General features: G+C 36.0%; 1 protein-coding gene across 9 annotated transcripts in view; it reads left to right on the forward strand.

Moving 5' to 3' along the window:
* Nucleotides 1-26520, forward strand: part of LRRC4C (leucine rich repeat containing 4C) — a 571899-nt gene that overhangs the window by 489949 nt on the left and 55430 nt on the right. For 7 of the 9 annotated variants that reach the window (XM_075754721.1, XM_075754722.1, XM_075754724.1 and 4 more), the window contains one exon: nucleotides 22139-22271. The exons of the other annotated variants lie outside the window; for them this stretch is intronic. The gene's annotated coding sequence lies outside the window, so the exon portion shown is untranslated. The remainder of the gene's footprint in view (nucleotides 1-22138; nucleotides 22272-26520) is intronic. 9 annotated transcript variants of the gene reach the window in all.

Here is a 26520-nt window from a genome sequence, read left to right on the forward strand (position 1 = left end):
TTTTTTCCATAGCTTCTGCTACTGTTCTGAGTGGTTGTACAGATAATATGGACTGAAGGAATTCCGGAGACTTCAAGATCCAGTAACCCAGAGATACTGATGTTAAATGGTGCCGTTTTCCTAAAAGGCAAACATTCCATGCTTGCTTCTCTGTAGGGCAGTATAAGTGCAGCAAAATTTAGTACTGTTGTTACATGTATTGTCAATATTATGTATTATTATTTGGCTAGAAATCTATTGTTAATAACAAATGGAGTAGCAAACAAAATATATACTTAATAGTAACTTAAATATATTTATAAAAGACAAAAAGTATACTAAAAAGTGTAATTAGTTCATGGCCATAAAACTCATATCCATATGAATAACCAAGCTTGAAAATTCAAATTATTTTATTGTGTATGACTTGGCAATACAGATAGGAGTAAATTAAAAGCTAGACCGAACTCAACTCCTTGAGTAGGGAAAGAAATATCCCAGGAAGGGAATTGTGATTTAGTTACAGTTCCAACTCAGACAATGCCTTGATCCATAAGGAAAACAATTTATTGCAACCTGTTCATCTTACTACCTTCTTTACATAAGCCTTTTCCAGCTTACTTTTGCGGTAGGAAGCTGTGTTAAGACTCTTTCTTCTACTTCACTTCTTTTATCATCCAACTGAAAATGAGCTATCTAGCGACTCTGTGATCTGGATATGACCTGCAGGAGTTAGGATGCTTTACTGGATCAGGAGTAGATCTCTCTACAATGCAGGATTGAGCCATAGAAGAGAAATACTAGTTGCTATAATAAGCCAAGTGCAAAATTGGATTACAAAGTCATTAGAGGCTGTAGTTGTTCAGCACCTTTTAGGCCCTTGGGAAAGATTATTAAACAAATGAAAATGGTTTTAGAACTAAGCGTTTTGTTCTTTCCAAATAGTGGTTATTATTTTTTAACTTCCAATTGTTGTGTATATTATCAGATTATATCATATATAAAATTTAGTTTGTGACACCTATAAAAGTAGATCTGTGCCTATGTAAAATATTAAAACCTGATTCCCCCCCCACCGACCTGTGTCTATTTCTGTGAGTTGGAAGTTTATATAACAAAAAGCTTATTTTTTATCTTTTTTTTCTAAGATTTCTGGACCTTTTTTTCGAACCTGAATGCCTAAAAAGACCTTTTAAACTACCTAAAATTGTTACATTTCTACTTATTTAATTTTTGCATATTTTAAGTTATTAATTGCTTTTATTTTGTATTTAAGAGGAAATATTTGTGAATATGTCTGTGCAAGAGTTTCTACTGTCATAACTTCATAGAATCAGGAAAATATTGGTTGGAAAGGACTATTGGAAATCATCAAGACCATTTGTCCACCCAAAGTTGGGCTATCACCAGCACTGCATCAGATTAGGCTTTGCTTTGTCTAGTTCAGTTGTAAAATCTTTCAAGAACAAATGTTCCACAACCCCTCTTGCTCCTGCGCTGCATCGCCCTTCTACTGGAGAAGTTTTTTCCTAATGTCCAGTCTTAAATACTATCCTGCAGTTTTTGGCTGTTGCTCATTTTCTTATCTGTCGCTCCTGAAAAGAGTTTGCTGTGGTCATCTTTGTAAATCCCCTTAAACGAATGTAGGCTGCCAACAGAGCGGCACCCCTTAAGCTCCCCTCTGCCAGACAAAACCAGCCCTACTCCCACAACCTCTCCTCCTAGCAATGTGCTCTAGACCTTGACACTCTTGGTAGTCTTCCTCTGAGTCGTCTTCAGTTTCTCCACATCCCTTTTGAAATTTGGGGCCCAAAACTTGATCCAGTATTTTAGGTGCAGCCTTAATAGTGTCACATAGAAAAGGACAATTAATAACTTCCCTTGATGTGATGGCCATTGTACTCCTAACATAATCTAGTATGTGGTTTGGCAAACTTGCAGTAACACTGGGCAGTGATCAGTGAAAGTGCTTGTGTTCAACCTGGCATCCAGTATGACCTTCAGGTTCTTTCCCTCAGAGCTGCTACTCAACCTGTCAGATCTCAGCCTCTAATGAGCCAATGGTTGCAGACATTTGCACTTGTTGAACTTCAAGATATTTCTGTTGACTCAGTCCCGAATTTTATCAGAATCTTCTTCCAGGAGATGAAATAAGTACTGGCATTTGAAGATATGGTTCTGGGTTTAGATTGCTTCTTTCTAGATTCAATAAATTAAAGTTCACTTCCCTTTCTCAATGAAGAAAAAACCTGTTATTTTTTTGTATATTATTTTCTCTATGTTCCTTAGTAGAATCACATTATTTCTCTGTTTTGTCGATGTATAAGAAACATAAATATATTCAGTATTTTGATATGACTGGCCATTCTAACAATAAGCATACTATCCATGGTAATTATTGTTGGTACCCTTCAACTCTTGCCAGGAGTTGGGTGCATAGGCCCTGGACATGGTAGCAGAAGGATCCAAGTGCAGGGTGCTCTGCTGCTGTGGTTCTTGTTTGGCTCCTTACATCTGTTAGAGCAAGGCTAGGTTTGAATCATAACTCTAGTTTTGCCACCCATATATTTGGCTCTGAGGACTGGCTCTTGGCTGCTTGAATATGCTGAGAATCACCAGACTATTAAAAAAAAAAAAAAAAAAAAGATGACTTCCAAGTTGGCACTTACTGTAAAACACCTTTGGGAAGTATTCTCCATGTTCTGTAAAGAGCAAAGAAACTTTTTCCTTGAATAAAATATGGCATTTTCAGAAAAATTCTTCCTTGATACATATGTAATATGCATAACACATCAGTGTGCATTATGCTCCCTATAATTACATTAACATGAGCCTAGGTGGAGGGAATAATTTCTTATTTAACTGTCCCTGACAAATGCCTGAGCCTTTGAGACAAGTTAGGCTAAACAATTTTTCTGAGGCAATCATTCATTTATCTCACAATACCTATCCCAAGAGGTGGTAAGGGTTATGTACATTACCAGACCACCAAATTCTACTTGACTATGGTACAGTTCCTTATCTTATCCATTCTCTGCATCTTCAGGCAAAGTATGGTTTCTCTCTCTTAATATGAACTCTCACATTAGTTCTGTCTTGGTGTACTTTCCACAACATTCTGTTTTGCAGATGCATCAGGTTTTGTTGTTGTATTAGGCATGGAAAGTATCAGGAAAGATAACTGGCGTCTCTAAAGTTTACTGTATTTTCTTCAAGCTTTTGACTTGCAATTTTTCAGAAGTGTGCTGGGCTACACTGGAAGATACAGCAATAAAAGTTATCACACAACAGAATAGCTCATCTAGCCTAGAATGTCAGAATGTATTGTTGAAATAGTAATTGAATGCTTCTGCTTTGGTTGCAACGTCATTAGCAGGTATGTGCTGCAGTTAGACAATATTATTTCACTGTTTCTTTCTGTCTCTTCCTCTCCAAACTAAAAAATGTGTAGATCAAAGCTGAATAAAACATTTACTGATTTCATGTCAAATTCTGTGACTAGTTTAAATTTTTAAGAAACATTTATTCACATTTATCAGAAAAAAATACAAATATTGTGGTTGAGTTTTTTCTGCTTGAATTTACTTTTAATTTCAAAGTTTCCTTTGATTGTATTACAAATAAACAAACCCAAACTCTAAAATCTCCGTAGAATTCAAACAAGATTAGCGTTTGGTGGGTACTTGCAATAATTTGGCAATATTCTGTGTGATTTTTTTTTTTTCCAAACATAGTTCAGTACATATAACGTTTCAGGATATGCAGATAGATTTGATTCCAAGTACTTTTTCTAGGTTCTCCCTCCAGAGTTCCTGCTCCATGCAGATTCCTATGACACAGTGTCAGTCAGCCATGAGTTTGTAGCACTACATGTTGTTTATTTTTTACTTTCTTATTATCTTAAAACCTTTCTATCACATCTTCTTTCCCACATGTACGCTACGCAGCACAGTCCCAGATCTGCAAAACCCCTGCTATTCCATTCTCAAGTGCATCTTGAGTGCAGTCTGCCAATTGTTGATTTTCACCAGATTATGCAGCAATTAAGATCAATTTAGTAAAGTGTATGAGAGAGAGAGAGAGAGAGTGAAATAAATCAGTTCAAATCATACTTTCAGACTATCAATCAAAAAAACTTTATTTTCCTGGAGTTGAAATGGCAGGGATGATAAGAGCTCCTGAGAATTTTTTTAAAAAAATGCTTAAATTATGCCTCGCATTTTATTGTGTGTGCAGAAACAAATGTGAACAGATTTGGTATGTCCTTTACACAGCAAACATCATCAAGTCAGTTAAACAGCTATGTACGTATAAATATTTCTGTTGCATCTACCCCACCAAAAAGTAGTAGAGGCTCTGAGGTAAACAGCTAATTAACTATTTTATTACAAACCACAAGTAAAATGCAAGTTAGGCAAACTGAATAAAATGTGAAAAATAATCTTTAATATTATCTGATTTTTCATTTCTTTCATTGGGACCAAAACATTTGGTGATTTGCTGAATGACACAAAATTCCCATATGTTAAGATTCAGTGTAAGAATGTTGAGGAGACTGACATACAAAAATCTTATATTTCAGAAACTTGTTACAAGAGTCTGTGAAAGTATAAAATTATTTTTTTGATTGAAAAAATAATATAAGCATTTCATAAGAGTTTCAAGGGGGATACCGTTAGTGAAGAATTTAAATATTAGCAGCTATTGACAGAAAATACAGTATTAGGTTACCAGTGACTATCTTTGTATTTTTCCTCCCTTTGTCTTTGATATTTCAAAGTGTTTGAAAAATAATGTATTGAAAAATATATGAATACGACCAAAAAAATCATAGAAATTCACCACACTTCCTCTTTTGGAGACATAGAGCATTTTGACAAAGATTTACAGATAACAGATATTTCTGGTATTTAAAATACAGTTTCCCGGTAAAGGCAAAACTGTTGTGATTTCTTTAAAACAAGGAGAGATAAGTATTTATTTTCTTCTGGCATCAAAAGCTTTTGAGTCCTACTTTCTAGACTTGTGTTAGCATTAAATCTTTTCTGTAAGTGCTTGCAGGTTTGTAGGCTTTTCACTCACTTTGGAAGAACCTTAGTCTACTCCTTCTGAATGAACTCTGTATATGGAGGTAGGGATGTGGTAAACTGTCACGATATTTAGCATTTTCTCCAGCCCAAAATCTTTCTTCATCCATCTGGGTTTTTTATAAGGTCACTGAGATACTGTTTTGTGATAGGTGACCTTATAAAAATCATGTGGCTACAGAAAGCTACATTAAAAAGGAGGAATGTGTCCAGATGTTGCTTAAAATAGATTTTCAGATATAAAGAATCACATATAAAAATATTAGGTAAATATAGTGATTATACAAATAATTCCTTTAAAGCGGAATGAAAAGGAAGGGAAATGAGGTCACGTCTATTTTGATAATGCTTTTAAAAGGAAGAGGAAGGGAGAAAGAGGACAAAAGAAAGAGGTGTTAAAATGTAGTAGTGCTCCCAAATGATTGAATAGAAGAAGTAATATCAAAGTCAAAAAAAGGCAAATATAGATGATTTAGCTTCTGTGTGATCAGTATACAATTGTTTCTTACTGTCTCATGCTTTGTCTACTCTATTTCCAAATGTTCTCACCTTTCAGAATTATGTCTCTGTTGGATAGATTTCAGTCTCATGAAATGTTTTGCTAATATTCAGCTTATTGCCTTCATTTTATACTATTGTTACTTTCTTGGAGTTTCATTCTCCTTGTATCATGCTAAATAAAGATTTTCTTCCTCAAGATCTGTAGTCTTCAGATATTCATAAAATCCCATCTTTTTATTTAGCCATGTTGGACTAATCTGTCTTTATAAAATAAGTTCTTCTAATCACTCTTCCATCTCTGAATATCCTGTTTGTCACTATCATTTTGGTTACAAGATTGCTAGACTTAGGGTGATTTTGCACCCCTGACTGCATGAGACTCATGTAGGATACATGGTGAAGATGATGGACTAGGTTAGTGTAAAATATACTGGTAAAATCTCTTGGTCATCCAATATTGCTTTGAATCTAATATTCCTTCAGGTGCAAGAAATACACATGATCAAGGCTGTGGTGACTGACAGTATCTCCTCCTCAGAGGCAATCATTTCTTGTCAGAGGAAAAGAGCAGGGTCAACGGACAGTTATTTGACCTCCCTGTGCCCTGAAGGCAAAAAGTCACTGAATTTGAGAGAAATCGTTATTTTTTGTCAATTAGCTTTAAAACACTCTTCTATGCAGTTTCTTCTCGGTGAGACTGCCATTAATGCAGCACTTACTGAATAAGATTCAGTATATCTGTATTAGGAATGCATATTTATTTAAAAGTTTTAAAGTTTCGTATCTGCTTTATTTAATTTTGATTAATTTAAAAACATAATCTGGGTAACAGCATAATAAAACTTTGCAGTTCTGTAGAATTCCATTTATGAAGTATTTTCTAGATGTTCACTAATTATGATCATGCAACTTCTTAGAAGTTGGTTAAAAATATGTAATCCTTTTCTAAAGGAGTGGTTTTCCCTACATTTTTTAATGGTGTGTGTTGGGTATGTTGGTTTACAACTTAACCAAGTTTAAATTCCTGCAAAGTCTGAATTTACAAAATTCTTATAATACTTAACTTTGAACTCACTGGGAGTTCAGTGACCCTGAAGTTCAGGCCAAATTCAGTTCTACTACTGAGTACCCAAAATCAGAAGTAAAAAAAAGTGCCTTACTTTCTTTTTTAAAAAATACCAACCAACCAACCAAAAGAAACAAATAAACCCTTTGGCTGCAATTCATCCCTTTAGACCCTTAGACTTGCAGTATAGCACTAAGTTACGATTATAGATGTTTCATTTATTATATAACTTTTTTTTTTTTTTTTTTACATAATCATGATTTTATGAAATCATGATTATGTTTGGATGAAGAATATTCATTGTGAGATTAACAGGCCTAAGCTGCAGTGTTTTTTGCTTGTAGCAGTATCTGTAATATGATAGATACTTTCCAGAAGTAAAAAAATCACATAATCACTCTGCTAAAAAATCACTCTGCTAAAAAATCACATCATGTATATATTATCTGTTCGGTAAATTGCAAAAGAAGAAGGACAAAGCATTAATATTTTTAATTTTTCACAGATAAATAAGAGAAGAAACAAAATTAGCAGTGTGTTAAACAAGTGACTCAAGAATATGTTATGTATGCATATTCAGAGTGTTGTGCTGCCATCCAGAGGGACCTGGAAAGGCTGGAGAAATGGGCTGACAGGAACCTCATGAAGTTCAACATGGAGAAGTGCAAAGTCCTGCACCTGGGGTGGAACAACCCCAGGCACCAGTGCAGGGCTGGGGGCCACTCAAGCTGGGGGTGCGAGCAGGGGTTTGAACCAGATGACCTGCAGAGGTCCCTTCCAACCCCAGCCATTCTGTGATTCTGTGATATTCCAATACACTGCTCTGTGTAAGCACTATATTCATGAAATTATTATTGTCCAGATTTCACTGTTTTCTTTATGGAACTCACAGTGACTATTATCATCAGGTCAGGCATTTCATGGCAGCTGATGACCATCTGGAACTGTTGAAGTCATAAGTATATTTGGCCAGTTACACTGAAGAAGATCAATCTAAAACTCATTGTTGGTGTTAGAAACTGTCATAATTAACTGAAATGAAAAAAAAATATTCTTTTTTTTTTCTTTTAAATATTCTGTTTCTCATAAATTTAATTTCATGTTGATATTATAAGGTTTAATTTATATACATATATGCCATGTACAAAAATAATCGTATAAAAGCATATTTTATGTGATCGGTATTGCAATAAGTTTATAATGGGCTATGTTTTACAAAGCAACATTACCGCATGAAGTAGTAGGTGATAGGTTACTAACATTATATATATATATAACTCAAGGTTGACAATTATTCCATTAGTGTTACAGTTGGAATTAGTGCCTCTCCAGCAGACCAATAACCAATACATGAGAAAGGTTGTCACAGATGCCATTGCACACACCACACCATCTATTGTGAACGAGATTCTTATTATTACAGAAGTAAATGCTTGCTGGTTTTGGTTAGCAGATTACTTTTGTTCTTAACTTTAGCAAATTGTTTTTTCGACTGGAATCAGAAGGCTTGGCCCATCACTGTATTTCTCTGGGCCTTACTTGCTTGTCTTTATCTTGCTTTATATCACAGGATCAAGAAATCCAAGAATATATTTTATACCTAAACTTATTCTTGCATTTTTCTGTCCTTAAGATGATGGATGATATTACTTACTGCATTTCTAAGTGGACTGTTGCTTTTATCATACCATTCTCAGTTAAGGAACAGATGCTTGTAAATTCTCAAAAGCTGCCTTTGGGGTGGAAGATTTCTTTTCCTAGATTTCTCTATTCTGCTACTGATCAAACTACTAGCTACCCTCACCTACTCAATAGCTTAGTTCTTATTTGCTGCTTGGTAGTATTTGAGTGTCATTTGAATTTTGTTTCTTTTTTTTCATTGGCATGTTTCTTTGTCATGCAAGACTAGTTTTACCTGATACATAGATCCCAATGTATTCAAATGGGATTCACTGGGAGTGCTTGTGTTTAATTTTTGCATCCAACTTCCTGTGACTAGATATTCCTGGTGGGAGTATCAGAGATGCCATTAAATTGCTGAAACTTGGTTTTCAATTTTTGTATTGTTTCAAACTTCATTGATTATGTTTGCCTGTTATACTAATAGTTCTTATATGGTATATGTGTTGAAAATGTATTGGCATTGGATGTACATTTATAGAATTGGTATAGGTATTCATATATGAATGTAATATTATAGTTAAAATATCAGAAAGGTATGATGAAATTCAGAACTTTGTTCTTCTGACCCACAGTTTGGTGACCAGTGCATTGGAAGTTCTATAAAACTGACATTATTTTTAATACAGAGATTTCCTTTTTAAATTAAGTTGGTTTTGACACTGTGATTGCAGTAAATAGCTAAGGACTTCCTCTTCTTTTGTACTAAGTATGCTTTCGTCTACCTGATATTAGGGAGCATTGAGGACTGCTAGGATTAATCCTCAATAAACACTTTTATTAGGAATTTAGTTCTGTAGAGTACTGAAAATCTTCTCTTCCCCCTGAATATTGCTGAATGTTGCTAAGCACCTCAAAGGGTTAGTGACTATCACAGCTTGCTTAGAGCATGGTATTACATATGTCATTTGCAATCTCTGAGTTTAACAGACTTCTACTGCTGTCATTATAAATTATTCTGTGTGGTTTTGGGGTTGTTTCGCTGTGCTTGGAATGTGAGTCCATCCCTCATAAAATTGTAACATTCTGTGGATGGGGACTGCTGTATCCAGCAAAAACAGGTTACTGAAGATGTGGGAAGAGGAAAGACTTGAGATTTTTGTGTAATAGCAATAAAAATAATTAGTTCTCTGAACATTTCTTAGAAAACCTCTTCAGAAAATCAAACCTTTCCATGACTGAGGTGATGTGACAGTAATAATAAATCTTAATTTTCTTACCAGCTTTTTTAGGTCCTTGTTCTCTTAATATTGTTTGATGTGACATGTGCATTCCCACATACTCTACGTAATGTCAGCAGTATACAGGATGCACTTACCACAAAATAAGCATATCCCCAAAGCCTCAGGGCATTGAACTGCCCTTTTGTTCCATGTAACCTATTGCAGAACTACTCACAGAATGACATGCTTTACTGTGTGTCACCTTATCACTTTATTATTAGCCTTCATAAAGGTCAGATGAGCCTCACTCAAATTCATGAGGAAACAATACTGCATAAAGTTGTTTCTCCTCATTTTCTTTCTACCAGAGGACCTGCATTTTCGTCTAAGGTCTGCAACAGTATTTTTGATATCATGTGGAAAGCAGAGAACTGTTTTCAATTCCCATTGTGGTAATCAATGAGATGTAAAATTGCAGCAGTTCCATGCTGCCTAGAGCCTCTCCTGACAAACCTTGTTTGGTTTGTCAGAATGCATAAAGCACTCATAAGACCGTAGCATTAGCTCTATTTCTATCTGATGCGAATGAGCACAGAAAGAAAGCAGCTCTTAAGGAGACATTTTCATTTGCTTAAATAACCCTGCCATGGCTGCAGTACAGCAAAATCTTTCTGTGCTATGCATATTTCTTATGGTGGGAACAGGAACCATTACCTGTATGTGTGATACAAAAAATCAATAAGCCCATGGACTAGCTCAATAATTATTTCATTTCTGAAAATGTCATTCACACATAGAAAAAGTCAATTGAAGTAACAGTCCAGTTATGCTGTATTTTTTTAGCATATTTGTGACAACTCAGGAAAGTTACATTGATCAGTGTGCTGCTGTCTGTGATCATCTGGAACTCAAGGAAGACACAGTGTAGAACTTGTATCCTCCTTTTACAAAACCAGAGAACTCTTTCACCTAAAGTAAAATAAGTTTTCTAGATACTATCAACTCTGAGCCTTTGAAAGAAGTATGCAGTCAGGAATCAATTGAATTATGAATATATAAATTCATTTACTACTTCCTTAGAAACTATTTTACAGCATATATTTAGGAAAAGAAACTCTCGATACAGCATGTTTTGAAAGTATGCAGAGTATGGCATATTTACACACACACACACACACACACACACACACACAAAAAGTTTTAGCCCCAAACTATTTTCCTATGACTGTCATTATAGATGAAGTGATGGGGTAGCTTATGGCATTAGCAATGGGTGAGAAGCTTCTTGTCTATGCCCCTGATGCAGATAACTACAGTCATCCCTTATCAGTTCCTTGGAGGTGTTTATAAAATGTTCTGTTCTCATTCCCTTTAGCTACGGGAGCAAACATCAGTTTTGTATAATGACATTTCTCTTGACTACCTTAGCTGATAAGCAAAGAATAGAATGAATGTTTGTAAATGAGGTATTCTTTTTCTGCACTGGTTATTCTTTTAGCATGGAAATTAAGGGGATTGAAAGTTTCTATCTCATCCTAGAGCTGGTTTCCAGAACTATATGTTCATTTTCTTTACTTAGCTTAATGTTGATTTTCTAATAAGTAACTATGACTAAAAAGGCAACATTGCCATTTCAAAGCTTTCACAAATTGTGTTAAACTTCTTGGCAGCAGCAAAAAAATAAAAATCGTGAATGTCATTTAAAATTGAGATTGTGTGGTTGTTTAGGGATATGTGTTTCAAGTACTCCAGCTACTCTCTCAACTAACAAGTCAGCAGAACATGAGTTTTCACCTCTACGTAATTATGTCAGGAGCTCAGTTGCTGTAACACACCATTTGTGAGTTCTAAGTCACAGGTTGGGGGAAATGTATCAGGAAAAATGTAGAGAACGATCTGAAGAGGTCTGTAATTCTTCCTGAGAGAATTTGACAGTTCTCTTAATGACTAAATCCAATCTTAGACAAAGATGTGTCACAAACATGATTTTCTCTGAACTTCCATTTCTGAAATCTTATAGCAGCATAATTTATTTGGTTTGTGGTTTTTCAGGGTTTTTAATTGCTTGGGTGCAAAAATCTGCTTGTCAAGTTGAAACTTGTCCTCATTATATAGGATCTCAGCCAAGGAATAAATTCTGTTTCTGGAGAGCATTTGAAGAAAGGAGGAAAATCATGGAGTTTTTTGTTTTTAAGTTTATAGATTTTTTAATAACAATATCCTGAAGATGCTTCAAATTCCTTCTTTAATACTTTGATACCTTGCTGAAATTTTACTGCATGTAGATTGTCATTTGAATTAGTTGTTTGAATGGTTTGGAAAACTCCATAACTTGTTGATCCTAGAAACATTCTTTATTATTCTTTGCACTAAGGACTTCAGTACAGCTATTGTGGATTTCCATATATTACTGAATACAGAGTAAAATATAGTCCAGATATTATTTTATATTGTGTGTTCTGAACTCTGTCCCCTGATTCTGTGTTCATTGCTGCCAGACAAGTTAAGCAGGTCTACAGCACAATTGCCTGTTCCGTGGAGAGATAGCCCCATGAGTTCCTGTACAGTACAGTCCTGTACAACTGCAGTGACACAAGGTGTGATTATTTTTTCTTTCTTTTTTACTTTCCCTAATCTTGGATAAAAATAACATTTCCTAGGAAATGTTATGAAAGTTCAGACAGAAATTGGAAATATGATAGTCCTGGTTTTGACTGGGACAGTTAATTTTCTTTCTAGCAGCTGGTATAGTGCTGTGCTTTGGATTTAGGATGAGGATAATGTTGATAACACACTGATGTTTCAGTTGTTGCTAAGCAATGCTTACACCAAGTCAAGGAATTTTCAGCCTCTCATTCTGCCCTGCCAGCAAGGAGGCTGGGGTGCACAAGAAGCTGAGAGGGAACACAACCAGGACAGTTGACCCAAACTGGCCAAAGGGATATTCTATACCATATGACATCATGCTCCATACATAAACTAGGGGGAAAGCTGATTGTGGGGGTCACTGCTCAGGAACTGGCTGGGCATTGGTTGGTGAGTGGTGAGCAATTGCATTGTGCATCACTTGTTTTGTATATTCTATTATTATTATTATTATTATTATTATTATTATTATTATTATCATTTTCTGTCCTATTAAACTGTCTTTATCTCAACCCACAAATTTTATTTTATTTTTTCCCAATTCTCTCCCCCATCTCACTTGCAGGGGGAGTGAGAGAATGCCTGTGTGGTGTTTAGCTGTCGGGCAGGTTAAAACACAACAGTGATGAAGCTTATAGCGTATAATCATTTGTGTAATATTTATTACAGTCTTTTCAGGAGGATAAAAACACTGAAGATATGGTAGAACTCAGTGAGGTCTTCTCTTCATCCTTCTCAAAGTATGACATAGCAACCAAGAGTAAAAAGCAGGGATTTTGTTTACTGTAGGTTTAATTGAGCTTTAATCTATTATTGAGCTCTGTTCAAAAGGTATTCATGCTTTGAGTATGCTGTTAAGTAGAACATAATTGTTGTTTTCTGGGGTGTATTCCAGGATACTAATCAATATATTATATCTGGTATCCATAGATACTTTCAGGTCTTTGAAATACTCTCATGAACAACATCTAACATAGACCGTAAAGACTAAAATTGATTTCCAGACCAGCTTCAGCTTAGTGATTTTGAAGGGTTTGTGCCTTTTATATGGTCTGATTACAAAAATATTAATCTCAGATAAAGGATTTGGAACCCACTACTATCTTTGCAAAGCCAGATAGGTGACTTCTGTGCTCCTTCTTTTCATTCCAGCCCCAGAAGTTGTACATAGCTAGCAAATGTCGATCTGCTTCAGGCCCATGAAGTCTAGCAAATATATTTCTTTTCTGGAAGAGCTGAAGTTCAACCCATCAAGCTGATGCAGGAATTGAACTGTTTCCCTACTTGCTTGTAAATATTGCTAGATTGTATGTAAAAGAAGAATGCTTGCACTCCTGGTCATTTAAATAACCAACTTTGCTCCCTAGGATGTGTGGGTACCTCAGACTTTTAATTATCTTGAACAGAATTTTGATGGATTATTATGCATGCATTGCACTGGATCTAAAAAAGTAGACTAAATATAAATGTAGAATAAAAATAATAAGAAAAAAAATTTGGACTTTCCTGCAAGTATTGCAGTTCTTCATTTGTAATCATAAAAGGGGGCATTAATGTAGAGATAATTCAGGTACAGCTGTCATTCACAGATGATATAAATTAATATTCCGGATGGTAAAATTCTGCTTGCAAAAATTTCAAAAGGGCTTAACCAGATAACTGGCTTGCAACGTCTAAGTCTGCTATGAGTCTGCTATAAGGTCTACTAGATGCTAAATTTACTTGATTCCAAATTTACAATCTGAAAATGCCTATATTTTAGGGTACTGCATTTTCTGGAAAGAAAAATTTACAAGTTGTGCCTGTATATCTTAATGAGTCATTATTAAGCTGGGCAGATAGTGAAGATAGTATTTTTGAAAATGTCAGCTCTGCCTTTGGTTATGTTTGTGCCATTTTCTATCAGTTTATTTCATTACGCTTGTGTCCATACTTCTGTTGCATAAATCTGGTTTTGGCAATTTTGGAAAACGGGTGTTGAGCTGGAACTGATAGCATTTTTCACAACATTGTATTCACTATAACAGGCAGAAAGCCAACGTCCTTGCTAGAAATGTGGTAAGTATTCACTTTTCACTTGTCTGAGAGAATAGAACTAATTTTAAATTAGATGTAATTTCCAAATCATGTCAGTTTTAGAGGGAAAAAAAGGACTTTGATGTACTTTCCAGGTCTAAAGCCTCAGTTTCTTTTCCCAAAAATGTTCAAAGACTTTTCTGTCCTGCTTCCATCTGTTTAAAGCTGGATCATCCATTCTAAACCACCAACATTGTGCTATGTGACCTATCTGACAGTCACACATAATCCATCTGCCAATGTATAGGTTTTCATTATTTGCGGTTATATTTCTTTTTGGAAAATTATTGAAAACATCATTATTATCATGGAAACAGGTCATTATTTTATGAATAATTTACAGACAGGAAAGCAACTGATATTTTAACTGCTTCACTGTATACTAGTAGAGTGTTGCAATAGCACTCAATTTAAATCTTTTGACCTTTAATCTGTAATGGCTTTACAGCGATTGTTTTGTGGTTTTGGGTTGGGTTTTTTTTTTCAGTTTTCAATAACAATTTCAGGATTGTTCCCTGTTCTTTTGCAGGAAACAGTGCATTGTACCTCCCAGTAGCACAAGCTTTAGTGATTTCAATACGTTGCAGGGAATATCAGTTATACATCAGTCCCTGCTTGTCAGTCTCCACCTTATATTCACTTCTTTTCGTACAAACTTAGAAATTAGTTTAGATGTAATAAATGCAAATAGCTGGTGACACACTGTTGACGTTCTTATCAGTGCTTTTATTTAGCACACTCCTGTATTTTCTTACCTGCTTGTTTATTAGAAAAAGACAACAAGCTCTGGTTTAACAAGTGTATAAACCCCCATTTGAAATCCAAGTCATATATACCTTTATATGATCTATGAATTCAATGTTGTGAACATTTCATCAGGAAAGAGCATTTTTTGTATCATATATGAAGATGTGTTGATAGTGTGGTAAGTTGCTATAGGTTGAAAATGGGATTTTAGTTCTATTAGTCCCAATACAGATCTTATTCAAAACCAGTATCTGAGGATTTTGCTCTCTGAGATTGATATTCTAGTGCTTCATTAGTATTCTTCATAAAATGTGTATTTCACCACAAATTTACAAATTCAGAAAACAATATGCTTCATGCATGACTGCTGGACAATATGCGTAATGTCTCAAAAATAAACTATTTTGTGTGTTGCTCTATGGCAATAATATGATCAATTTAGCAAGAATTCATAATCATCATAATGACTGCGTGTGTGTTTTATAATGAAATGTACGGTTGTGATATGAATATCACTCCTTCTGTTGGGTGGACCTGGAATTACTCAAGAGATGCAGTATTTCCACCAGATAAGTGAAGCTGTATTTACTTCCAGAGTATAACTGGTTGTAGTTTGCTTCTCCGGTTAATTTCATAATGAGTCTTTTGTCCAGAATAATGATTATCATATAATCCCTGGATAGCCAAATGATTCAATAAGTTAAACAGTATTCTTGATAAAGAGAGCTCCACTGTTTATTTTGAGTTAGTAAAAGCATGAATATTTAGTTACTTCTCTGCAGTACCTATTGAATGCAGTTTGTCACTATCCCCTTGCTTTGACTATGTAATCTTGTGAATTTCTGAGAAGACTTTCACATATAGTGATATACTTTCACATATAGTAAAAGAAAAATAATTTTCTTCATTAGTATAAGACAAGTCATATTCTTTGTATTCTTCTGAAGGAAATCCATCAGCTAAAAAGCAAGCATCTTGGAAATCTTTCTTTTTGATACCTCAAGGAAGAAATTTTTTCCCATGTGTAACACCAGCAAGTGATGTTCCCTTCTTTACAATATTCTGAGGGTATGAAGGGTAAAAAACATGTTAAATAATGGGATAGGTCTTTTGCATTATTAGTATATTTGAAACTCTCTGTATTTGGAAACTCTCTGACTTGGGAAATGCATTATGACTAGGAAGTGTCCACATGAACTAGTGAGTAGGGGCATCCTGTAGCTGCTTTCAACCTGTTGACTTCCATGCTTCATTTCTGAAGCTGATTTTCATAAATTCACTTAGAACTGAAAACTCTAGGAACTGAGCATTAAGTAGGTAATAGATTTCTAAAATGATAAGTAACATATGAACCAGCAGAGGAATAGTATTTCATAGAAAGTAGGAATAATTAACTTTATGGTAATAATTATTAATAATTATTATTAATATAATTATCAACAGAATTTTCATTTTTGTTTTGAAAAGAAAACCCAACATTTTTTAGATACTTTTCAAAAAAATGAACTTGTGTCTTTCTATGATTAAGATAGGGCTCTGGAACTCAGAATAGCTTTCTGAATTTTTCTGTGGCTCTCAGCCCTTTAAGACTGTCATCTTCTTTTTTTGTAGAGATAATGATCCTTGCCTGCTCCTTTGGTGATCTTATATTATGGCATGGCAAAATTCCTTATAATTATTGCTAAGCTGAAACTGTATTAGATACCCTAGTAGGGAGGGAAAATCTAAGTCTAAAACTAAGAGTTCAGTAGAAATCAGTAGCACTTGTCCTGTTGACCTGTAGACAACATGAGTGGGTTTTTCACCTAAGATTCACTTTTTTCCCTCTGGCCCAATCTCTTTCATTTCAGCCACAATGAATTTAGAAGTTGATGAATTTGGCACTAATTTATTTATTTTGCTGTATTCAAAATGCTAGGCAACGCTATCAAATGTTCTTCACTTCAATCTCTTTTTTTTCTGTTTGTGAATGTTGAACTGTGTTGTACAAACACAGCAGGGATGAAAGCTAACACAAATGCATATTTGTGTCTACAGCACAAAAATGTGTATTTAGAGATGAACAAACCAGGTCAAATCCTTCATAGTAAAAAATAAATTAAACAACCATTTGTCAGACAAGTATCTGGAGACTATTAATAGTAGTCAATAGAACTGATCATAAAATGAGGTGAATATTGGCAGGGGGAAATATTTTTAATGACATTTTGTGTTTATAAACACACACACAGACATTCACATTGAAAAGACAGTAGGTCTGTTTTTCACACTGTACTGTTGCTCTGAAATGAATCACTCACAGCTTTGTATTAGTCGGGCTGAATAAGACAAATAGTCTAGAAGATTGGTTCAACACGGATTAACTCATTTATTGATTAGATGTACAAAAACATTTCCAATCAATAATATACATATATGAATTAATTTCTTTGCTGTAGCAGATGACATAGAAAAGCTGCAAATATGATTTTGGAATTACCTTACCTCACCTCAACTGCTTTTGGAGAGATAACCATGCAGAATTGCCTAGTCTCCATCTGCTTAACTCAAATGTGGAAGTATAAAAGTATTAGCATACCAGACATGCAAGTATTCTTTGTTTTGTTTCCCTCTGGCATTCCTGAAAGAAGAAAAATGAGAAGTGTAGTATACACAGAAATTATAGGTCTCACGCAGAAGAATAATCCTTGCTCAGGATTTCACTAAGCTAAAAGATCAGGAAAAACTGTAGTTACGACCTTGCAATAAATAATCTAGGTTTATAGAGGTTTGGCTAATTCCTTACTGTAAAAAAGTTCTATTCTGATAAGCATATAAGATAAAATAGACCTCTGAAATAGCAGAATATGTCAGCAACTGAAGGGAATGAAAACTGGCAAGAGTGCCTTAATAAATCACCAAGAAAACACCAGTAGCTAGTTTTACTGCACAGTGAGTCAGCATTTATTCAGAGGTGAGATTTAGCTTAACTTCTTCATATTTACTGGTAGTACAGAATTTGTATAAAGATATCTTTGTTTAGGAAACTGTCTGGAGTAGCATTTTCTCTCTGTACCCTCTGGGACTGTTGAAAGTCTTATGTGAGTATAGCACACTGTGATTTTCCTATTTTTGTTAACTTTCCCCGTGCTTGTTACCTAATGTGTAAATACCCAGCACTTCCACACATTTTTGCTAACAGCTTGCAAGTGATTCAGATTCATAAATAAAAGCATCTCATGCTACTTCACAAGACCTAGGGTATCTAAGACTTCCACAGGAGCAGGCAGATAAGATCTACATAAGAATCTACATAAGATCAGATAAGATCTACATAAGATCTACAAGAAACCTGTGCTCTTCTGGAATGGCAACTCAGGGCCAGACGTAGTAATACAGTATCTAAAATAACCTCCTTTCTTTTGGCAGTTGAATACTACCCTGTTAGTGATATTTATCAAAAAAAGCAGGAACCGTGTAGCTGTTCGTTCTCTTCTGCTTATTTATTTTATTTACTATGTCATCATGGTAGCACATGCTACTGTGTTTTTGTTGGTTTTTTTTTTTTCTTTAATAAGTTTTCCTTTTACTGAAGCTTTTTTCAACCCTTTGCAATCTATAAAAAATAACTACATTGAGAACAATTACTAAAGCCTGATTATAACTTCAATGAATTTGTGTTACTTATTACCCTAAAAAAAAATCAGAAAATATTTGAAGATGTTAGACCAAATTTTGATCAGTTACTAGCATAAATCTGATGTAAAATCAGTGCACTTGAAATGAGGAGAAGAGCATTGGATTAATACTATTGATTGTTTTCAAAAGATTTCTTGCAGTTCTCCTTGGTGAGTTATTCAAGCAAAGATTATACTTTTATATTAACAATAATATTCCTTTCATATTTTTCCTACTAAAACTTCATTTTCCTCATAATGTCCTTTGTCCAAACCTTTTTTAACATTTCATTTTGTTGTAGTCCATATCCAGAAAACTAAGCCATTTTACATCTCTCTCTTTTCTTTTGAGGAACAGAGGAAGGGAGGAAGATGGCCAAAATCAGTCTTTTTCATATATCTCTTCTTTTGTAAGCATAAGTGCATGGCAGGTGAGATTTTCCAGTGCAAATGTAATAGATTTAGTACCTAATTATAGTCTTTGAAATGTAGGATGGTACTGCTTGCATCTTATTTTTCCATATATCTCAAAATACTTCATTTTCTCTAGTGTTTGCTCATTTCCAAATGATTTCCTTTGATAGCTGCTTTGGCACAATTCCCATTTTATTAATTCTGTAGGAAAGCCTGTTATAATAATTTTTTTATAAAAATGCATTAAATAAATTCTTTCTCTACTGTTGCCTATTTACATGTTCTTGGACTCATTAAAAACAGACTTCTCACAAAAGTAATTGAGAAAACAGACATGTATGTTTAAGCTTCTGGTACTCTTCATTAGGTTTATTTCCAGAAAGCTTGGCTTTACATTGAAAAGCATATGAAATCATGATCATACTTTGTTAGGGAGGTAAACACCACACACTCAATTTTTTCTTTAAACTCTGTGAAAAATGAACATATGTATGGGGGAACTGCTTCTCAATAAACTACTTAATTTCGGATTATACTTGGAATTTATTTGTATTACAATAACTCTCAGTACAAATTGAGAGATTTGCTGGGCACTACAAGCTTATGTCATTGTGTAGAATGACAGCGGTAAAGCAACTTAGAAAATTGTTTATAGTGAGTCCATAAATAGAAAAAGAAATCACAGATCTCTGTTTACTCACAGTAAATTCCTTCATCCTGTTTAATGAATCGTTTTGCACATTTCAGTTTCCATGGATGTTTTCACTTTTCATAAGTACCTCTGAAAATCGAAGCTCTTTTAACCAGCAGGTTATTTTTGAATAATTTTCGATCATCCATGTTGTTGGTTATATATTATTTCATTGGACACTGCTATACAATCCAATATATTTTTTGTTTTCTGCTACAATATTAAGGACATTTTTTAATATATATTTCATACTATTAAATTTAGAGTAAATGAATATTGATACCTAAGTATATGTAAACACCAAGATTTACAAATGCTTCCATAATCCTAGAACTGTTGTCATGTTTAAAACAACCTTATCTTCATGTATATATCTTTGTTGGTAAGAAGCAGAAAGTAGAAGTTAGGAGATCTTGCTTCAGGTTCATGTTCTGTCACAGATTCCCTGTATGTTCCTTAATGACAAAATACAATTACAGATCAACTTAATCAGAAAGAAATGTAATGGAGTGATCAAGGCATATTGCTATATCTCAAGAGACATCAGTTTGTTATGTTCCAGGCTCCAGTTTGATCCAGGAGTAAACGGAAACTTTTCCATGTGAGTTCAGGAGTCAGAAGTAGTGAGACACAAGAACTACATCACCACCATGAGACCGCAAGCTATGAACACTTGACATGCTTTTACCACATCATTCAGAAAAGCCTGCTAGGCTCTCTAGCACACATTTTTGACCATGTCTTTTTTTTTTTTTCCCCCTGATTGGAGGAGAGGGCTGTGTTGATGAGGGCATAAAATATTTGCAAAGTGCTGTTTGAATAGAATTGGCAAGAAAATGAGTATTTTCTTATGTAGCATAGGGATAGTTTTTATAGCATCCTCAGTTTTTAACTAATAATAAAGGAAAAAATACCCTGAGGAAATAGGCTCTTCCACGAAAAGCTGATGGCTGGTTCAAGGAGCAACAGTCCATATCCAGTTTCAAACTACTTATTATAATACGTAGTCCCATCCATAACTTCCAAACTGTCCTGTTTTGAGTCACAGATCCAGCAGGAGATCAGTTTTCATCTCCATTTCCCTCCAGCGCTTGGATGATGCAGAAACTGCTGGTGACCCAGTACAGCAGCACAAACTCTGTCTTCATGTTAAGTAAAAGCTCCAGGCTGCAGGAGAACAGGAGCCGTATATAAACACCTAGTATTTCAGGCTGAAAAAGCTTATCAAAGAATGAAATCAACAGGGAGGGCAAGAAATATCAGTGCCTATTACATTAGGAGCTTTCTACAGAGACTCTTTTTTTGTCTCATGGAAAGTGAGATTTGCTTAGTTCCCAAGTGATTTCAAGGAGATAGGTACCTCTCTTTGCAAAACCAAGGACTTTGTGCTTCACTGAGACACTGATGTGACATGTTTGGAGTCTGGTGTTAGAAGGAAGGAACAAACAGCTTTTTGTTTCTGTATCCTCCTTATAGACATGGTCATAAATAAATATATAAATGAAAACTCTCCAGAATTAGTATACGCTAAGAAAGCTCTGTGGAGGTTGCTAGGCAGCCGAGGCCAAAGGAATAGAAAGCAGGCAGGTCTCTGAAAAACTGAATCAGTGACTTATGGGTTATCTGGAGTCACCATTTACTCAATTATCTTTTGTCATAAACAAGAGACAGTAGAATTTATTTTTCTTTAGTAAATGAGCAATGTTTTTAAAATATTTGAAATAAAAGGTCTGGATTTTATCTTGTTCCTATCAGAGTTTCCAAGCTATGAAATTATATGTATGATTATTATTTCTAATGTTTATTTATTCATTGACTGAAGCAGGAATTTGGTGCAGTATATCCAGGCTATAACTTGAAAATGATTTAGTGGAGTAATTAATTTTTAAACTTTTGTCCAATTTCCATTTTTACCACAATGTGCATGTAAGAGTCTGAATGAAGGAAGTTTCCAATACTGGAAGGCATACCTTGCCCTCAAGAGGTGTCTGTGTTTCACTGTCAGTAATGACAGGGAAAGACCTAATTTCTGCCACTATACTCTGTATGATGAAGCTACTCATTACAAAAACATAGCAGTAACACATGCCCCTTCCTATTACTGCTAAGCATGCAAAAATTTCCAATAGGCAAGTTTTTCATATGCAAGATTAGGTGATCACATTATTGACTAATTGCTGCCTTTGAAATCTCAGCTTATATTTGTGTCTTAAAATCTTGAAATTAACTGTGCCTTCAACAGCTGTATTATATGTACCAGTACATTGAGGGAATACTGTAATCCTACAACTCCACCTCCTACTCAGATAGTGTAATGACAGCTCTATATAATGTTTTAGTCTACTTTAGTTATTCTCTCCCAATGTCTTCAAATTATGTCTCTAGGAGATTTAATTGTTGTATCACAGTTTTTCAATATTTGTCTTCCAGAGGGTGGATGCTGTGGGGGGATCCAGGCAGCTCTGTGGAACAGTCTCCAATGAGCTAGTAGGATGAGAAGGTCCAGGGATAGTTTGGGAAACGAGGAGAAGCATCACCTTCCAAGACGGTAAACCTACCGAAAAGGTAATTCATGCAAGGATATTGTTATGGAGTCAGCTTTTTAGGCTCTGGGGATATCGTGGCTGGAATGCATGGCAGAAAACTGGTAGAGAATGGGACCACATGTCTCTGATGTTGTCTGAGTGTTCATATCAACTCCCCTGAAAGTCTTTCAAGAGCTTCTTAAACCTCACTGAGTTTCAACTCCCTTCCCTATGTGAGGGAAAATTTGGAGGCTGTATCTTACAGGGGTTTTCTTGTCTTCCTGTGGACCTATCAGAGAATACAAATCACAAGTTTACAGTAACTTTCCAAGAAATTCCTTATAAGACTTAAAACTCATGAAAATGCCATCTTATCAGCCATATAACAAGTTAGCCTAATCAAATGTTGTTTCACAGGGAGAGTTAATGGCTTTATTTCTAACTGTACATAATCTTGTTTGGTTAGCTTATTTCAATCTCACCTTCCAGGCTTAAACTTGTGTTCGTGGAGACACTCTTTCTTCTCTGAAGCCTTAACTGTGAATGTTTTTGTTGCTAGCATTTCAGAAGTCTGTCATCTTTCAGTGTAACTGTAATGCTTCCTCCTTCATGTTAAGAGTTAGAGTTGAGCCATGAAGTACCAGAAGATTAAGTTTCTCTTCTGTCCCAAAAGCTCAGCTATATGGTGTATTTCTGAACCTAGTTAACTTTCAGTATGTCCATGCTATGCACGCATTTATTGGTCCTCAGCTAAAATTAAGTTTGCTGAACAAACAGATTTTGTCCACTCATCCTAAACCAATCATTTCCCATGGTACTTTATAAAATATCTGACAGGCTGACTTGCTGCTTTCATTTATTAATGTTCCTTAATATATGCAGAGTGTAAGAATATTAACAATGGAAAATCACACTGGTGGGAAAAAAATGGGATTTTTGATACAAAAGTTTTCATAAGGATCTATTCTGACATCTCATGAGACACCAAAAAACCACAAAACATCATTTAATTAGGAAAGCTTTTTTCTTTGCTCAGGAGTATAGATGTTTTGGCTGGTTGAGTACTAGGTTAGGCTTTCAAATGTCTCTGAGAAATACCTTCCTTTTTGTTACTTGGTGAGCTCCCTTCAGATCCCTGGCATTCATTAATTAAAACAGTTCAGAGATTCCACTGCTGCAATTCACAAATTGCTTCCATGCTTCACCAGGCTTCACAGCTGCCAGAAAACAGGCCAATCTGCACTCATATAACATTACTGAGAGTTATGTCTTTGTATAACCTGTAGCTGTGGTAAAGAGTCTAAAGCTGTCCCCTCTGGAAAGAACAGAAACTACTTTATTACCTGGGAGAAATTATAAATGCATTTGTGACAGAAGAAAGGTTTGATATAGGAAAGTAAGAGTAAGCATACGTCTTCCCTCCTGCATTTTTACTAATGGTGATGATTTTCAGTTTATAATCTGCTTTTCAAGAATCTTCCACTCAAAGTTGTTGCTAATCAATTCAACTTAGGTTCAGCAGACCTAATTTGGTTTTCTATTATGTAGAAGAAATGAGTTAGCATGGCTTTTTGTTAATGAGAGTCCAGTATTCTTTACAAAAATTTGCACCAATTGGTTTTAGGTAACTTACTGTAAATAAAAGGCAAGAATACCTTGCTTATGGTTCAAACTGGTCTGAGATCCAGACGATCTGGCATCAGTCCCTAGCTGTGTTTGTTGGGTGCATTTTTCTACCTATAAAATGGGTAGACTCTCATGAAAGGTCTGCACTGTTCATTTGCTGATGCTTTTTTGATATTCCTTTCTCAAAGGGGGAAAAGAATCTTTACACAAGAGTTAGCAGGACTCATTGAAAGAGATTTAAACTAGATTTGAAGGGGGAAAGGGATAAAACCAGTCTTGCCAGAGATAAGAGGGGGCGTGTGCCAATATTTGAGGGACTGTGTGCTAGCAAGGTCCTTCAGTCTGCTCCATGATGTGCTGAGTACACAAACACATTTGAAATGTCTTTATACTAATGTGTGAAGCATGAGGAGCATAAACAAGAGGAGCTAGAAGCTTTGTCCCAGTCCCAGAGCTACAACATCATTGGCATAAGTGAAAGCTGGTGCGATGAATCCTGTGACTGGTGTGTCATGATGGATGGTTATAGGCTCTTCAGGAGAGATAGGCAGGGCAGGTGAGGCGGGGCGCTGGCACTGTATGTAAGGGAGGGTTGGGATTGTATGGCACTTACAGTTGGTGATGACACAGTTGAGATCCTCTGGGTAAGGATGAAGAGGAAAGCAAATAAAGTGGATGTTGTTGCAGAAGTCTACTAGTGACCACTCAGCCAGGATGATGACACCGATGAAGGAATTAAGGGATATCTACAAGGAATTAAGGGATATCTACAAGGAATTAAGGGATATCTCTAGATCAACTGCCTTTGTCCTTATGGGTGTTTTTAACTTCCCAGACATCAACTGTGAATATCATATAGTGGACACAAACAGGTCCAGGAAATTTCTGAAGCACATTGAAGATAACTTCTTGGTGCAGGTACCAAGGCTGCTGAAGGAGCTAGTTAGTAAGGTCCCCTGGGAATTTGGTTTTGAAGGTATTGGGGTACATGAATGCTGGTCACTTTTTAAGAGCCAGGAGCAGGCAATTCCAAAGTGTTGGAAGTCAAGCAAGTGGGGCAGAAGGCTGGCTTGGCTGAGTGGGATCTTCTTCTAGAACTTAGGTGAAAAAGGAAAGTGTATGGACATTGGAAGCAATGACAGGTGACACGGAAGGACTGTGCTGTTTGCCACTGTAGAGAGAAAATTTGTGCAGCCAAAGCTCAATTAGAGTTCATGCTGGCCAACACTGTGAAGGACAACAAAAATATGTTAACAGCAAAAGGAGGATCTGAGATAACATAGGTCCGTTACTTGATGAGGTTAGTCTCCTCACAAACAGGGATAGCAGAGACATTCAATACCTTCTTCACCTCTGTCTTTAATACTGATGATGGGCCCTGGGACTCCTGGAGCTCTGTGTTGGAAGACTGTGACTGAGGGGATGATAAAATCTCATCTGACCCTGAACTTGCTGCTCCAGCTGGATGTGTGTAAATCTATGGGGCCCAATGGCATTCATTGCTGAGTACTGAAAGAACTGGTCGATCTTATCGCGGGACCTCTCTCCATTATTTTTCAACAATTTTAGGAGTCTGGAGAGGTCCCAGTCGACTGGAAGCTGGCAAATGTTGTCCCAGTTTTCAAGAAGGGTAAGAAGCAAGACCCTGGTAACTGCAGGCCTGTCACTCTGACTTCGGTGCCTGGTAAAAGTATGGAGAAGGTTATTCTGGGAGTTACTGAAAAAGTTGAGAGACAATGCAGTCATTGGTCATAGCCAACATGGGTTCACAAGTGGAAAATCCTGCTTAACCAACTTAATTTCCTTTTATGACAAGGTGACCCATCTAGTTGAACGAGGGAAGCTAGTAGATGTGGTGGGTTTGGATTTTAGCAAAGCTTTTGATACAGTCTCTCACAGTATCCTTCTGGACAAAATCTTCATGATAGAGCTAGAACCCTTAATACATTGGGTGAACGATCAGCTGATGGGTCAGGCTCAAAGAGTTATAGTAAATGCAGTTACATCAGGCTGGTGGCCAGTCACCAATGGGGTTCCCCGGGGCCCAATTTTAGGGCCAGTGCTCTTTAGTGTTGTTATAAATGATCTGGACACAGGAACTGAATGTACATTAAGTAAGTTTGCCAATGATACTAAATTAGGAGAAGCTGTGGACTCCCTTGAGGGTAAAGAGGTCTTAAAGCAAGCTCTGGACAGACTAGAGAGCTGGGCAATCATCAACCATATGAAATTTAACAAGAGCAAGTGCTTGATTCTCCATCTCGGGCGGGGTAATCCTGGTTATATGTACAAATTAGGGCATGAGAGACTGGAGAGCAGCCCTGTGGAAAGAGATCTGGGGGTTTAAGTTGATGGCAAGTTGAATATGAGTCAGTAGTGTGCCCTGGCAGCCAAAAGGGCCAGCTATGTCCTGGGTGTATCAAGCACAGCATAGCTAGCTGGCCGAGGGAGGCGATTGTCTCCCTCAACGCTGCACTGGTGTGGCCCCACCTCAAGTATTGTGTGCAATTTTGAGCGTCTCAGTATAAGGGAATCACACTATTGGAGTGTGTCCAGAGGAGAGTGACCAAGATGGTGAAAGGTCTAGAGGGCAAGACTTATGAGGAGCGGCTGAGGTCATTTGGCTTGTTCAGCTTGGAGAAGAGAAGGCTGAGGAGTGACCT

The sequence above is a fragment of the Balearica regulorum genome, chromosome 5 (genome assembly GCF_011004875.1).
Source record: "Balearica regulorum gibbericeps isolate bBalReg1 chromosome 5, bBalReg1.pri, whole genome shotgun sequence".
NCBI classification, from domain to species: domain Eukaryota; kingdom Metazoa; phylum Chordata; class Aves; order Gruiformes; family Gruidae; genus Balearica; species Balearica regulorum.